We start from the raw sequence: 17,387 nt of genomic DNA on the forward strand, positions 1-17,387 counted from the left end.
CACTATTTTATTGTAATGAAAGAAGCTGGAGGTCATTCAGTAATGTGTTGGTTGCAAAGTTATTATAAGCATCCGATGAAGTTGCATTTTTATGTGACAAGGAGCCTCATGTAGTACCTAAAAAGCTGGAGAAATATATTCATTGGAAAATTGAAAAATGGTGCAGAGACCAGATACACCAAATAAGTTTCAACAGGTTTTCTCATCTGTGGAACATAAGAACTAGGAAGATCGGTAGGAGAAGAAAGGGATAAAGAAAGGGGGGTAATCAGAAGGGGGAATGAAGCATGAGAAACTATGGACTCTGAAAAACAAACTGAGGGCTTCAGAGGGCAGGGGGTGGGGGAATGGGATAGACTGGTGATGGGTAGTAAGGAGGGCACGTATTGCATGGTGCACTGGGTTTTACACGCAAATAATGAATCATGGAACTTTACATCAAAAACCAGGGATGTACTGTATGGTGAATAACAATATAATAAAAATATTATTATGAAAAAAATGATAATTTACAAGTTGTATCATGATACCTGAAACACATTTTTAAAAAGAGAGACAAACTTGTCCTTTTATGTAGATATGGCCTCAGTGGCTTCAGTCAGCTGTTGGCAATGTGCCTTTTATCAAGGGAACACAGAAATAAGCCTGGGCCATAACCAAGCAAATAACTAAAAAGAAATATGCTTCTATCTAGTTAGAAACATAAGTTTTGCACCTGGAACACTCAAGGTAAGTGAGTCAATATTCCCTAATAGTGTTCTTGCCTAGATTTGAAGAAAACAAACCAGGAATTTCTTTACTGATGTAAAACAAATAATAAGAATAACAATAATAAAACCAATTTCCTAGCATGATCATACATTGTCTATTACACCATTGTGTATTTGCTGACAAGAATTTGCATACAAAATTGAAGGCTGTTTGTCTCCTGCAAGGAGCATGATGAATTTCCACAGAGGATAGTTTCTAAATCATCATTGTCTCTTCAGTGATTCTTTTGAAGAAATTATTACCAAACACATTCCCTTTGTTTCCAAACCAGAGCACAGTGGCTCTCTCATGGCCAGATGCTTACTTCATTTCTAGAATATGTAAAAATATGAGCCATTTTCTTAACCTCTACATTATTAATAGAGTCAACAACTTATAAATTAATGTTTGTCCTTCCTTAAATATGGCTTTAAGAGTAGCCAAACTCTTAGAACTCATTCTTATTCCAAAGGAACTAGTATCCACAAGCACAGCAATGGCTACACTAATACTATCCACTTTCAGAAATAAACTGCTTATTTTGGTAAGTTAATTTTACTAGCTTGGCTTTCTAACAGGAGTTGGAAAGCACAGAAATAACCATCTGAAATGACAAGGTATTATCAAAAGTTGAATGTCTCCCTGTGGCTACTTTTCTCTTGAAAAGCTTTTTATGCCAAAGAAATGGATACTGGATATTTCTCTGTGCCTCTATCTATCTATCTATCTATCTAGTCTATTAGCTTTATCACTAGCTGTTTTTGTGACCTGGGCAAGTTATTTAACCTTTCCTGCCTTGTATTCTCATTATAGAATGACATTAATAATAGTGTCTACCCCAGAAGGTAGATACAGGTTTTACAAAATGAATATTTGTAAAGCACTGACTTGGTTATAGTAAGTACCATACAAGTGTTTGGTAAACTAGAACCATTTCTATAGCTGGAGAAAAAAAATGATGGTGCTTGTTGTTCTGTTGAGTGAACATACATGATTAAGATTGGATTTTTATTATTTACTCATCAAAACAAAGGCCAGAAACCTATGAAATATAACAGATAAACACTTCAAAATGTTATTTTTTACAGATTGTGGAATAAATAAAACTAGCATAAAAGTCACTAAGCTTGCATATTTTTAAAAAAGAATGTTTTTTGAATTGTTTATATTATTATGAAACTGAAACTGTAATCCAATTACTTTCATATACTAGATATGGCACAGCCTAAAGAATTTTAAAATATAGCATAAAGAACTAACCTACAGCAGATTTTATTTATAAAATATGAGAAGTCGCATTTTGAGAAAAAGAAAATAATGCAAGCTGAAGGAAACAAACAAAATCAAACCAAAAAAACAAAAACAAATGAAAAAAACCCCACACAAACACTGTATTAGAGTTCTCCAGAGAAATATCTATCCATATCTATTCATCCATCCATCCATTCATCTAAGAGATTTAATACAAGAAATTGACTCACATGATTATGGAGACTGGAAAATCTCATGACCCACTGTCTGCAAGCTGGATACCCAGGAAAGCTGATGGTGAGTTCCAGTTTGAGCCTGAAAGACTGATAACCAGGAATGCCAAGGGTCTAAGTCCCAGTCTGAGGGAAGGAGAAAATCAAAGTCTCAGCTCATCAGTCAGGCAGAGTCAATTCTTGCTTTCCCCACTTTCTATTTTACTCAGGACCTCAATGCATTGGATGATGCCCACCTACATTGAGGAGAGCAGTTTGCTTTATTTGGTCTACCTATTCAAATGCTAATCTCATCTAAAAATTCCCTCTCAGACACAACCAGAAGTGATGTTTAACCAAATAAGTGGGCATCCCATAATCCAGTTAAGTTGACACTTAAAATTAACCATTTCACTCACCACGAGTCTAGTAGATCTCTGAATTGGAAACTGATTGTTCTCTTAGGTTTCTGATGTTTTAATATCTATATTTTGTCACTTAAATCTTTGTGGCTTACATAATAAAAAACATTTTTTATTATACTAAATTGTTAAATCGTAAGCAGGATTCTTTCTTGAGTATCTTTTATTTCTTCTATATATGACATTTGGGATTTCCTTAAGTATTTACTGAATACATATACAACTATAAATTTGATAGGAACTATGAGTAGGAAGAAATATATCAGTGCCTAAGTACTTACTGTCATTAAGCATGAGAATCTAGGGCCTGGAGAAAACCTAAGAGGAACTCCTATCTTTTTTTTCTTTCATTTTATACAAAAGATTTTTGCCTTATTGAAGTTGAAAAGCAATGTGATAGTCAATGGTTCCCCAAATGTGTAGCTTTGAAGTTTGAGGTCATGGCAGATACATTGCTATGTGCTCCCCAGATTTATTTTCTGGGTACACAGGAAGACTACACTCTCAGGCTAGTTTTCAGCGAGATTGGGGCCATGTGACCATATGTAGGCTGAAGCTTTTTCCCAACTCTGGCTACAAAAACTAGGAGAAGGAAGGGAAGAATGAAACGGGGGTAAACAGAAGGGAGAAAGAACCATGAGAGACTATGCACTCTGGGAAACAAACTGAGGGCTTGGGTGGGGGGAGGGGATTGGAATAGGCCGGTGATGGGTATTAAGGAGGGCACATATTGTACGGTGCACTGGGTGTTACATGCAAATAATGAATCATGGAACATTGCATCAAAAGCTGGGGATGTACTGTATGGTGACTAATATAACAAAATACAAATTATTTAAAAAAAAAAAAACAAAAACAAAAAACAAAAAAACTCCAGTGCAATCACCTTTTCCCTTTGCAATGTGATTTTCAAGGGCCATCTTTCAAAAATGGAAACATTAAAAAATGTAAGTCACTACCTGAATCTCAAGAAGATCCACTGAACATGTCTGATTGTGATAATAGGCAAGAATTAATTTTGCTTCATGTTGTCAATCAGATTTCATGTTTTAATTGTTAGTACAACTAGTCTAGCCTATTGTACCTGATGCAGAATTTTTCTGATGATAGTTGGATTTTCCCAAACAGTTGGAATTCTTACAAATTTTTTTCCATGGCTTTAAGAGTAACCAGCAATCTTTTTTTAGAACATCAGGACACTCTTTTTGTATGCTCTTATGATTTTATTTAGATTCTAAGAGTACGTAAACATTTATATGAGGAAATTTTTCTTAGAAAAATCATCCATATAAAATTTTATCACCTAATGTTCTTTACAACTATGTGCTTTTCTAATTGTCTGATAATTTTTCCAGTATCACTGAATGATAAAATAAAAAGAAACTCAGGAAGTTTCTTGATAAAATTTAATAATTACTTATTTTAGCAAACATTATTTCAACTTCAACAATAATAAAAGATAATAAATAATGTGCTTTGAAAATCACAAAAAATGAGGTGAGATATCTGTGCAAAGTTAAAATTATTATGTATATTGGCATTTTTATTCCAATATTAAGTGATTTATGAATCAACTTCTTGAGATGAAGGTTGTCTCTAATTTGTCCTCAACTTTTATTTTTACTGGAATATGATTGTCCTGGAGGTAATGATTCAATGTTATACAAGATTGTTATATATGATCACAAGAAACCAGTGCATTTCTGGGAAAATGCAGTTTTTTGAGCGGAAGGGAGATTTGATGATTACTTTAAATAAGAACGATAGAAGACATAAAAATGAACATAAAATGATGTTTCCTGTCCTGACAATTTAAAATTCTTTTGTAAGTAATTCTCTTGGCAATATGTTGTTAATCATAAATGCAAAATTTTAGTTTAATTTCAATTTCAGCAAAATTGATAACAAATAGGCATATATATAACACACTTTTAAATGAAAACATGTATACTTATTTCCTGAGTGAAAATTCATTTATTATTATTATTATTATTATTATTATTATTATTACTATCTTAGATGCATTAACTTGAAAATTTAGTTTTAATTATTTTAAATTATATTGCAATTTTTGGGGAAGAGATATATTCTATATCAACCATGTTCTAATAATCTGTAAACATTTCTGCAAATATGAGAAATATGGCTGTCCCATTAGTTTTAAATACTGAATTTAACTGTTCACTGTTTTTAGTTTCCTAGGACTACCATAGCAAAGTAACACAAACTGTATGGCTTAAAGCAACAGAAATATATTCTTTCATAATCTGAAGTCTCAAAGCTCAAAATCAAGATGTCACCAGAGCCGTGTTGTCTCTGAATGCTCTAGTGGATAATCTGTTATTTGCTTTTCTCTTAGCTTCTGCTGTTGCCAGCAATTCTTGGCCTTCCTTAGCTTGTAAATGCATCACTACAATCTCTGCCTTCATTGTCATATGGTGTTCTTCATATGTTCTCTTCCCTTCTTATAAGGATACCATATTAAATTAAGGGTCTACTCTAATCCAACACAACTTCCTCTTAGCTTGATTACATCTGAAAGGCTATTTCAAAAAATATATATGTCAGATTCACAGATATAAAGGAATAGAACTCGAGCATGTCTTTTTTGGGGTTCACAATTCAACCCATAATAATCACATGTTTTCTTGGTCAATTTCTATTTTGAAAAGGAAGTTTCAAATAGCAGTTGGAAATATGGATTCTGGATTTAGATAAACCAGTTGGAAATCACTGTTTTGCCCTTATAAACTGTATAATTAAAACATTAATTAAGTCCGTAGGCCTCAATGACCTCACAAGTAACATGCACTAACAGCAGTACTCACTTCAAAGGTTTTAGATATGATTACATGAAAATGCAGTTCTAGCAGAATGCCAGGGACATGGTAACTACAAAGTAAATTTTAGTGTTTATAACTGTTTTTGCTATTACTACAACTACTTGAGTTTTATTCAACTTTCATTGAAAGTTCCATACAGAAACTGAAATTCTCTGTAACTCACATTTACCTAATTAATACAATAAACATACTTTTTGGTGGAAGTTATTTGGAAAATTTGGCCAGAGTTCAGTAATATCAATATCAATCAATCACTTTAATAAGATCAATATCAAATCAAAATGTAGTACAGATAGATCGACAAATATATATAAAGTATGGAATCAATGATATCAACATTTTTTTAAATTTTCTGCTCAAATTCTCAGGGCATTACATAGGCTATTATGCATTATTAATCTTTGAGGGGTTAGGAGTAATAGTTTCTATAATTTCCAAACTCACTGTCCATGAACTAAATTTTTATGGTATACCTTGGAAAAATTATATTCTTTAGAACACATATTAAGAAATGATGTACACAAATAACAGATAATTGTGATAAATTTAAAAAAATAAATTTAAGTACAACAATGTGCCTTAAATTATAGATATTTGTGAAAAATCTAATCTCTTATACATATACTTTTACTCCTAATCACTTAAAAAATATATCTCTATTACAGTATCTGGATGATAATTTGAGAGTTTTAGGGATTTTGCTGCTGAAAATATTTGAATTAAAACCTACAAACAAATGCTTTGTTTGCAAGACTCAATATTGTCCAGATGACAGTTCTTCCTAATTTGATCTATGGATTCAGTGTAATCCCAATCAAAATTCCAACAAGTTATTTTATGTATATAATAAAGTGATTTTAAAGTTTACATGGAGAGTCTAAAGACACAGAATAACCAATACAACATTGAAGGAGGAGAATCAAGTTGGAGGATTGACACTACTTAGCTTCAAGACTTACTGTAAAGCTATAGTAAACAAAACAGTATGTACTGGTGAAAAAATAGACAAATAGATCAATGAAACAGAATAGAGAGCTTGGAAATAAACCTATGTAAGTACAGTGAACTGATCTTTAATAAGACAGCAGAGGCAGTAAAATGGAACAAAAGTAGGTCTTCAAAATATGGTGCTAGAATAACTGGATATCTAATGAAAAAAAAAAAAGAATCTAGACATTGACCTTAACTCTTTCATGAAAATTAACTCAAAATAGATCATAGATATAAATGTAAAACCCTAAACTGTAAAACTCCAAGTAGATAATATAGGAGAAAACTTAGATGACTTTGGGTATGACGATGACACAAAAGACATGATCCATAAAAGCAATGTAAATAAGGTGGACTTCATTAAAATTAAAAAAAAAAAAGTTCTGCTCTGAAAAAGACTCTACCAAAAAAACTATTAGAACTAATTATGAATTCAGTAAAGTTGCAGGATACAAAATCAATGTACATAAATCTGTGGCGCTTCCATATAGTAATAATGAAGTAACAGAAAGAGAAATTAAGAAAATAATCCCACTTATAATTGCACCAAAAATAATAAAATACCTAATAATAAACTTAAAAAGAAGGTGAAAGACCTGTTCTCTGAAAACTATAAAACACTGATGAAAGAAATTGAAGATGACACAAGGAAATGGAAAGCCATTCCATGCTCATGGGTTGGAAGAACTAATTGTTAAAATGTCTATACTACCCAAAGCATCTACAGATTTAATGCAATATCTATTAAAATACCATCAGCATTTTTCAGAGAACCAGAATAATCAATCCTAAAATCTGTATGGAACCACAAGAGATCTTGGATAGCCAAAGTAATCTTGAAAAGAAAAACAAAACTGGAGGTATCAAATTCCAGACTTCAAGTTATATTACAAAGCTGTAGTAATCAAAACAGTATGGTACTGGCACAAAAATAGACACATAGACTAATGGAACAGAATAGAAAACCCACAAATAAACCCATGATTATATGGTCAATTAATCTTTGACAAAGAAGGCAAGCATATGCATTGGGAAAAAGATCATCTCCTCAGCAAATGGTGTTGGGAAAACTGGACAGTCACACAGAAAAGAATGACACTATTTTTGTGTACTGTGTACTTTCTTACACTATATACAAAAATAAACTCAAAATGTATTAAAGACCAAAATGTGAGACATGAAGCCATAAAATAAAACATTTTAAAGGAGAATTAAAACAGGAACTCAATATTGTGTATTATATTGGAAAATAAACGTGTAAAATAAAATCAAGAGTTTTACGTGCTGAAAAGATTGAATCAAAATCTTCATTGTTAGAGATACGGAGCAAAAATCTTAAAGGCGGGAACTTGGTGAGTAAATTGGGGTGCGTAAGTGGGGGCAGGAAAAGTGTAGGAGTATGACAAAACACTGGTTTCCTTATGGGGCCTGACCAGTTTTCAGGCCTTTGGTCTGCTCCTCTAGGTTGGTGCCTTGTTTCTCCTTGCACAAAGCACTTAATTCTCTGGGGTCCCTGTGCCTAACTGATGAAACAAGAGTGATGGAACTAAAAGGTCATGTCCAGCTGCAAAGTCAAATGATGTGTGGCTTTTTGGAAAAAAAAAAAAAGGGTATGAGTGAGGGAGAAAAAGATGATACTTGAAGGATTAATAATGATCGTTTTCTCATATATGACAGGTCCTGATCATGTTGGTAGACAGAAAGAAAAAGATCCAAGGCAGAGCACGAGTAAATTGACTATTTAAATGGGGGGAATACGTGTAGACTAGGATAGGGAAAGGAATATAAGCTACAAGTAAGGGACTAAGGTTTCACATAAGTGAAAAAAATAATTATTTCTCAAGAAATAATAACAATAGTTAACATTTATTAAGGATGTTTTACACAGGTGCTGTCTTAAGGCTTTGCATATAATAAATCTTTCAACTCTCACAAAAATCTAAAATACAGAAAGTTTTTATTCCAATTTTACAATTAAGGAACTCGGGTTCCTTGCCCAGGAAGCTATGACAGGGATAGGATTTTGACTCAAGATTCTGACTCCAGATTGTATAGGTTGGTAGATGGAATCCTGTGGTTTGATCACTTATTAAGACTGGTTACTCAGCCAAGCCATTTATTACTCTGCACCTCTGTTTCCTTATTCATCAAACAGGCAGAATATTTTCTTTCCCATCTAACTTTCAGAGCTACTCTGAAGCATACTTGAGAAACTGTACTTTGTAAAGAGTAAATTATGATAGATATGTGGTATATTTTTATTAAAAGTGGACAAATGGGCATACAAAGTTTTAACTTAAACGAAAGAAATTAAAGGTTTTAATCTTGAATGCCCTTGATTATTCATTAATGTAGACAGGGTCATATACTTAAAGAGACAAATGGTATTTAGGCTTAAGAGGCAAGGAAAAAATTTGGACAAGTTAATAGGGTCATATACTTAAAGAGACAAACGGTATTTAGGCTTAAGGGGCAAGGAAAAAATCTGGACAAGTTAATACTGGATAATCCCCAGTAGTACTACTATTTTTACTCTAGTTTGATAATGGGAAATTCGCCAGACCATAACAAAGGAAATTCCAGATTATGATTTAGCAGATACTCTTATGTTGGCTTCAGTGCCTTTTTGCTTTCTATACAGTCTGTCAACATTCATACCATCTTATATTAGTGCAGTGTGTCAGACATACAATTGCACTCACTATGGAAACCAAGATTTCTCAAGAGATTCTGAACATTAGCATGACAGCAACATTGGATACATATACCCACACAAGAGATTTTTTTTCTGAGTTTTCTCTTTTTCTTCTTTGGCTAAGACTAGAAAATGCAGAAATAAAGCCTGGGGGGGTTTGGTTTTTACTTTTGTTATTTCTTTGAACCTGAATATGAATTTGCTTTTATTTTCAATGCTGTTGTTGTTTAATCCAAACTACTTTACTTTTGCAATGCAGCAAATCTTAACAGCATGATGAAAGTATGGGTGGGAAGTATTACACTTACTTTTTTGGTTTTTTTGGCTCAAAAAAAAATCTGTGTGGAAAAAAAAGAAAGACAAAGGGAAAATTATGTCTGTGCCCACCCACAAGTGAAAAGCCCTCTTAAGTTAAAATAATTAAAGCCCAGTTTCTGGCTGGAGGCTGTGTGTGTATAAACCCCAGAGATAACATAAAAACGGCCTTCTGGGCATCCTCTGAGACAGATGATGTTCAATCAGATTCCAAGAACTCAAGAACATGTGTTTTACAAGAGAGAAAGCCAAAATACAAACTTTTCTGTAAGAACTGCAAATACCATATGGAAAATTGATCCCATAAACTAAGAAGAAAAACACAATGAAGGCATGGCTTTTGAATCCCACTATGCCGTTTAAGGGTTATAATCCAGTCTTTTATCCTAATTTCCAAAAAAAGTATGATTGAATTAAAAGGGAAGTTTTAACTAATAATTCAGGTACTACTTCTCACTGTCTTAGTAAACTTAATACAAACTCCTACCTTGTCTTGTTATTTTGCAAAATAAACCAGTATGAGAGAGAAGAGGGTAGGAGAGACCATTACTTTCATTCTTTTCCTGTATTATGTGGTATTGTGGGTGAGTGTTTGTTTTCTTTCAAGTAAAGCTGTAAGATGGTAGCAAATTTATCTTAAGTTCTAAGGAGTTACCCCATATAGAGAGAAAATAGGCCATAGTTCCTGTATTTGGGAAATAATATTTATTTATTGTATTTGTTTATAATTACTAAGGCAGAGAAGATGTCAATGATGAGATTATAAACTACAATTAGCATAGACTCTATCCTTATATAAAATTATATTTTTTACATGGTCTTTACTATTATTTCCAAATGAAACAGAAAAAAAATGGCATTTATCAAGTCATATCTTTCATAGGGCCTTATGCTTTGCTTGTAGTTTATATTTAAAAATTTTACTTTAGCTAACTTAAGCATGTTTACATATTGTCCCTTTCAGATAATTTTATCATTTCCTAGAGAATTATTTCTGTTTTTGTTTTGAAATTTTTCATTGTGTGCTTATGTTTTGAAGGGATTTTTTTCCTTCAACAAAAAGTCCATTGACTGGCTTGTAAAATGATCCCTCCAGAACAGATTTACCTTTATTTTTGCTTTGCAGTCTATGAATGTGATGGGTTTTGGATAAAATTTTATATCAGTCTTTTCTTCAAGATTCTTACAGTATGAAAATAGGGTTAATTTGAACTTCCTACCAGAACAAACATGAGATTGTTGTCTTTATTTATTCCAAAGAGTTTTTGATTTGCAAAATGAGTTTGCATCTTTTTGTGCTGCCTTTCAGTTTCTTCTCCGATAGTGGCATCTATGGATTTCCTTTTCTTTCCTGTAAATCCACTTCAGTACACTCAAATTCATCATTTTAGGCAACTTGTAGTCTAAGATGTTTCTGTCATTTTTCTGGAAATTGAAGTCTGATAGGACCTTTCTCTTTATTTTATAAAGTTGATCTCACATGCACAAACTTGATCCTTGGTTTAGAACTCACTTTTATTGTTATTCCATGGCCTGCTCTTTATAGTCATTTTTAATAAAATAGTACCTTAAAACTCGTCACACAAAAATAATACTCCGAATCTCGATGATCAGGTAGAACAGTGGGCAAAAGACGATATAGCAGCCAGAATGAATAATTCATTGTGACACCAGCTATATGCAATGGATCTTAGCAACATACTATTAAGTTTTAATTAGTTCCAAAACTTTAGAACACCATTATACTCATTTTAAAAAGTTAAAAAAAAAAAAAACAGAGCAAGAGAATACTGAGTACTAGTTTCAGGATAAGGGTTATATCTGGGGATGGTATCTTGAAGGCAGGTGTAAGAGTAGAATATGAGGGCTGGAAATACTGCATGGTTAGCTGTGTATTATTTTCTAATCTTTTTATTTTCAACTCAAAACAATCTTACATAAAATTCAGATATTTTCACACTCTGTTCTCCCCTCTGATTGTGGAATTTTTTTTTTTTTAAATTTGTATTCCTAAGCGTTCTGGAATGTCTACAATTTGTAGGATTGCAAACAAAATGTCTACTTCAGAGTAGGAAGGTATTCACGTCTTTTTATAGCTGAAAAGATGCAATGATTAAATCAATTCATAGCTCCTTTATTTCATTTGAGGCAGATTCACTGGATTAGGGCAGACATTTCATAGGACTATATGAAAGTAAAGTGACACAATTTTTGGCCAAAGTTGTCTCACAGAAACTCGTAAGCCCAGGATACACTATTTGTAGAAATAGTATGAAATGAAACTTTTGACAAAGATGAAGAAAAATCTTAATGTGATTTTATAGTGAAAAAAATAATTAACAGGACAAATTTGTTATCCTCACCTATTTTTTTTTTCCAGAGAGAGGCAAAAAAAATAATAATCATGTTTGATGAATGTCTGGGAAATTTATGATTGGACAAAGAGTACCCTGGAAGTGATTACAAATTAAGATACTCTCTCTAATTTCCAGAATGTTCTCCCAGCCTTCTTCCTTGTCTGGAAATTTTCAAGAATAGACTAATTATTAGTCACATTTTCAAAAATTGCAGGTTAACTTCGAGTCAAAATGTCATAGTTCTCTTTCTTCTTGCCCCTCCCTTCCAAACACAACTGTAAACCCTGGAAATAATATAAGAAGCAACTGAAGGAGAACTCTCAAAGACTGTAAGAAGAAGACAAACTTGATTGGAACCCCAGGATTTGAGGGACAAATGGCAATTTATCTTACATTTCCTTATTCAGTAAGAGAAGGTGACCCATAGCTCTCATTTCTCAGTTCAGGTAGGCTCATTCTGCCACAGGATGGAATGGGTATCTCTGACAACATCAGGGAAGCCTGACACCACTGAGGATGGATCAGGATCTCTGCCAACAATAAGTGGCCATTGGAAATGCCCTCTTGTTAGTTGTATCAGCAAATGCTCACTCATTAGGCCTTTTTCTCTATGTGATCTTTGTTTTTCACTCATCTGTGAATGATTTCACTCCTAGGGAACACTGGAGTGAACATTAAGTATGCTTTCTTCAAAGAGATTTACTTTGTCTGCTTTGAGGAAGGGCTAACTGCCCATTAAAAACGACTATAATCTTCTTCATGCAGCCTGGCATACAATGATCTTAGGTTCACCTCTTTTAGCTTTAAGTCTGAGTTTCAGGACCACAGTGCTGACATGGTCACTGTACAGCTTTAGCATTCACTTACAAATTTGAGTTCCAGTTTCTTTTTTTCTCTCTCTCTTGATCATAAAATATTGATTATGTAGAGACCATGAATGCATTAATCATCATATTTGATCTAAAATCAATTTATTGGCTGCAGCACAGACCTTCAGGGCAACTGGTTTGATTATGGCACAAAGCAAAATTCTCAAGCAGACTTTTTGACTAATTAAATTCAATTAATATATGCTGGTGATTCTGCAATAACTCACAGGTTGAGGAATTACTGGTGCACATAGTCAAGGTACTAAGAAACACTTTAGGGTAAAAATTATGCACTTTGATTAAGAATTTTAAAGAATTATTCAAAACTGTCCCTAACTTTAATTGGGTAAGCATCACCATTTTTTTCCCTGAATTTCCTTTTGAAATTCTTAAATTTGTAAAATATATTGAAATTTAACTTGAAGAAATATTTCAATATGTGTTCCAGATGATTCTTTTTAATGGCTACTGAAACAGGGGTGCCTGGGTGGCTCAGTCAGTTAAGCACCTGTTTTCAGCTCAGGTCATGATCTCTGTGTCCTGGGATCCAGTTCCTGGAATAGAGCCTGGGTCCCTGCTCAGTGGCGAGCTACTTCTTCCTCTTCCTCTGCCCCTCCCCACCATGCCCCGCTTGTGTTATCTTTCCCTTTCTCTCTCTCTCAAATAAATAAATAAAATCATATGAAAAAATAACTACCTAAATATTTTACCACATAGACAACTGTATTAAACTTAGTAAGAATTAGAAGCCAAATTGAACTGCATACATTTATGAGGACAACAAATCATTCACTTTAGAACGCCACAAAAACTTAACTTACACTAAATGAGAAGTGTCATATGAATAGTAGTTGCCAAGATAGTTACTCTTGATTTAGATTATTAACATGCAACAGTCTTGGCTTGTATCCATATAATGTATTACGTCCTTAATTACGGTAGCATTAGAAAAAAATAAACCCATAAAGCACTCACAAGATATAGTTTATGTTGAAAATTCTGTCACTTTATAAAAGAGAAAGTGCACATAAATGGTAAGTGGAACAAAGTCTTACACCTGAAATCAAATTGAGGAAGTGAAAAATCTTAAGAATCCATAGCCGTATTTTTTTTTTAAGATTTTATTTATTCGACAGAGACAGCCAGCGAGAGGGAACACAAGCAGGGGGAGTGGGAGAGGAAGAAGCAGGCTCACAGCGGAGAAGCCTGATGTGGGGCTCGATCCCAGAACGCCGGGATCACGCCCTGAGCCGAAGGCAGACGCTTAACCGCTGTGCCACCCAGGCGCCCCCATAGCTGTATTTTGAATCTAGAGCCCTACTGCAATGATTTAGAATTTCCCATCAAATCCTCAACCATATTTTGTAGGATTTATTTAACAGTCCATTGAATCCATGGTCTTATGCATAGGGCATGTCACAATCCCATGAATAGCTTGTTCAAAATAGATTTTCTTGGAACTCATCAAAGACCTACACAATCAGAATCTCTGGAAACAGAAACCGGGTATTTTAAACTTTTAAGATCTTTAGTTAATTACAGAATAAACAATTTAAGATTTTTACTTAACTGTTTAAGTTAATTGTTCAAGGTAGGTGATCCCTAACTTAATTCTCAAGTTCAAATTCTGTGATATAATTTGGATCCTTCATTAGCCAACAACTGAACATATATTGATTTTAATAAAAACCCAAATCACAATTATAAAGAGAATTACAAATTTGATAATTCACAATGGCAAAAAAAGAAGAATCACTATTTTTTCTGGGTTGTGATTATTTTCTTTACTATATTCCTCCCCTGCTTACTATAAGAATTCTTTCCTAAATATTACCTGCCTTCTGAAAGTCTATAATAGATTCTCATGATTTAGCATATTTATTTTCTTTAGGTAAATATCAAAACATTTTATTTCACAGCTAGAATGCTAGCTCCTTGGTATTAGGCACTTATGCCATATATTATGTTTTCACCCATTTTTTGGAACATTTTAAAAAGTATAAAAATGTGACTTTTAATGGGTAATCTAATATGATTGATTATTTTTACAATACAATACAATACAAACTTAATACAGCAATTATATTTAAATTTAAATTTTTCATTTATGGGAAGCATGCTACATTAAACAAATAAACAACAACAATGACTACAATCACACTACTATTGTCCAGTTTAGGAGCTTGAAAATTAGTTGGTCTAACCTATTGTGCACCACTATATCCCAGCTGACTTCTGGGGTCTCCTTCCTTTCAAAATCCTGGGTTATACTCTTCCAGAGATTATAGTCATCATCACCTATACGTATAATAAATGTAATATTGCACTGTGCTTATTTTGAGAAATAAGAGAAGGCCCTTATCTTACCTTTACATAAAAACATCACTTCTGCTCAACTGTTTCTTGTCTTTAAAATACAGAATTAGATTTTTAGAGCCTTTTTTATTAGCATTTATTAACATATATATATTGCATATATATTACTAACACACACATATATATTCACTTGAATTATTTTTTGAAATGATAAGACTTTAGTATCATACGTACATTTTAGTGGGGGAGAAGAGATGAGTGGTTAGAAGGGATTTGAGTACCTGCATTCTAAAAGCCCACCATGGACTTTTCTGTGTAGAGCAATTAATTACCTTTGATATAGATAACACCTAAATTTCTTCTAACTTTCAAAGCCAATGAAATTGTTTTATTTCATTCATGTCAAATAAGTAATGTATAAATGGTAAAATTGTGGGGTGCCTGGGTGGCTCAGTTGGTAAAGTGTCTGCCTTCTGCTTAGGTCATGATCTCAGGGTCCTGGGATTGAGCCCCACGTGGGGCTCCCTACTTAGCTGGAAATCTGCTTCTCCCTCTCCCAGTCCCCTGCTCATGCTCTCTCTCTCTCTAATAAATAAATAAAATCTTTAAAAATAAATGGATAAACTGTTTTTGTAATCTTTATATGGTATTAGTATCCTTTACTTTTGATGACAGATTTGTTGTTGAGAGGTTTTATATAAAATATAATTAAAATGACATAAAATATGGTGTAATTTGTCACTAGAATTTATCATTTTATGAAATGGAAATTTTGCAAATCACTCTGCCTCATTTGGTAAATTCATCATTCTTTTTCAGTGTGTAAATATATAGGGACTAAAAATGAAAACCTGAAGAACTTGTCACAAACTTGCTTGTGATAAAATTTGTAGAATGTGTATTTAAAAGGCCTTTACATTTCTTCTCTCTCTCTCTCTCTCTTTTTTTTTGAAAGAGAGCGTACACACATGCACAGGCAAACATAAACATAAGGGGGGAGGGGCAGACAGAGAGGGACAGAGAGCATCCTAAGCAGGCTCCACCCCAGGCAATGAGCCCAATGTAGGACTCAGTATAGCGGCACTCTATCCCATGACCCTAAGATCACAACTTGAGCTGAAATCAAGAGTTGGATGCTTAACCGACTGAGCAATCCAGGTGCCCCAACATTTTTTGAATATTATCATTATTCATTTCATCATTCTATGAAAAGCAAGATTTTTAAAACACTTTGGACAATACATAACTCTGTTTTTCTCTCCGTGAATTCCATGAATATCCACACAAATAATTGGCTACCATTTTAAATTAGAAATTGGCTACCACTCACACCTTCCCTGAACATTTCTGTGAGACAATGCCCTGTTTAAAGATACCCAAGCTCTTAATTTCCTTTTGCAGAGTAAGTTCTCGGTTTCATTATTTTATATTACTACTCTGTTTTGGATAATAAGATTCAATGCATAGTACTCATAACAGCATAACATTTTACTATTAGAAAGTTCGCTTAACTTATTTAAGTTTCCATTTGAGATTTTTCATTTAACTGCAATTTATATTAAGATAATGGTTCATAGCTGACTAATGGTCTGAGAGTTTACCTTATTTGTATTTTAACAATATAATTTCTATACTTAAAGAAAATCTATTCTATCTCCAGAATGTAAAATAAAAATAATAAATATCATTAAGAATCATGACTTCTATATTGAGAATAATAATTTCCTATATAAAAAATAAGAAAATATGGATAGCTTTGGTTTCTACACTAACAAGAGACAAATTGAAAATGGCTTTTTCTTATTTCTTTTTTGTTTGTTTGTTTCATCAGTTTTATTGGTCATATACCCAGGATTCATCATATAAATCTTTCAAAATAACTAGATATTACAAGAATAGTTTACAATTCAGCTCTGATTGCACAAATACTTGACACTGGAAAGCATTTTTACAAACCCATATGTTTACTTATAAGAATACTTTAATAAAGAAAATAAGTCTCTATATGTCTTAGAGAAAATTCTATGCAATTTTTCCCCGTTCAATCATCAAGTTTTATATCACAGCATGTCTATCACATTCAATAAACCAAATTCCAAATTCCAATTATAATTTTCAACCATTACTGAGATTTACAATGTTAAGAGTTTTTAGGACTTTTCTAATCTTTCCTGACCTGAAATAATTCACATATTTAAACTAGAAGAGATTGTAATTTAAATGCCATTTTTTCTAAATATAGTTTGCAGCAGGTTAATCACTAGGCTTGGTGATCTTCTCCTCCTCACTTAGGCAAGATCAGCTAGTAGCTTTATTCCTGCTACACCAAGCAGGAAGGATAAAGTCTTTGCATTCCTAATAGTTTCT

Source organism: Ursus americanus, chromosome 3 (assembly GCF_024610735.1).
Source record: "Ursus americanus isolate L20-20 chromosome 3, mUrsAme1.1.p, whole genome shotgun sequence".
Classification (NCBI taxonomy): Eukaryota; Metazoa; Chordata; class Mammalia; order Carnivora; family Ursidae; genus Ursus; species Ursus americanus.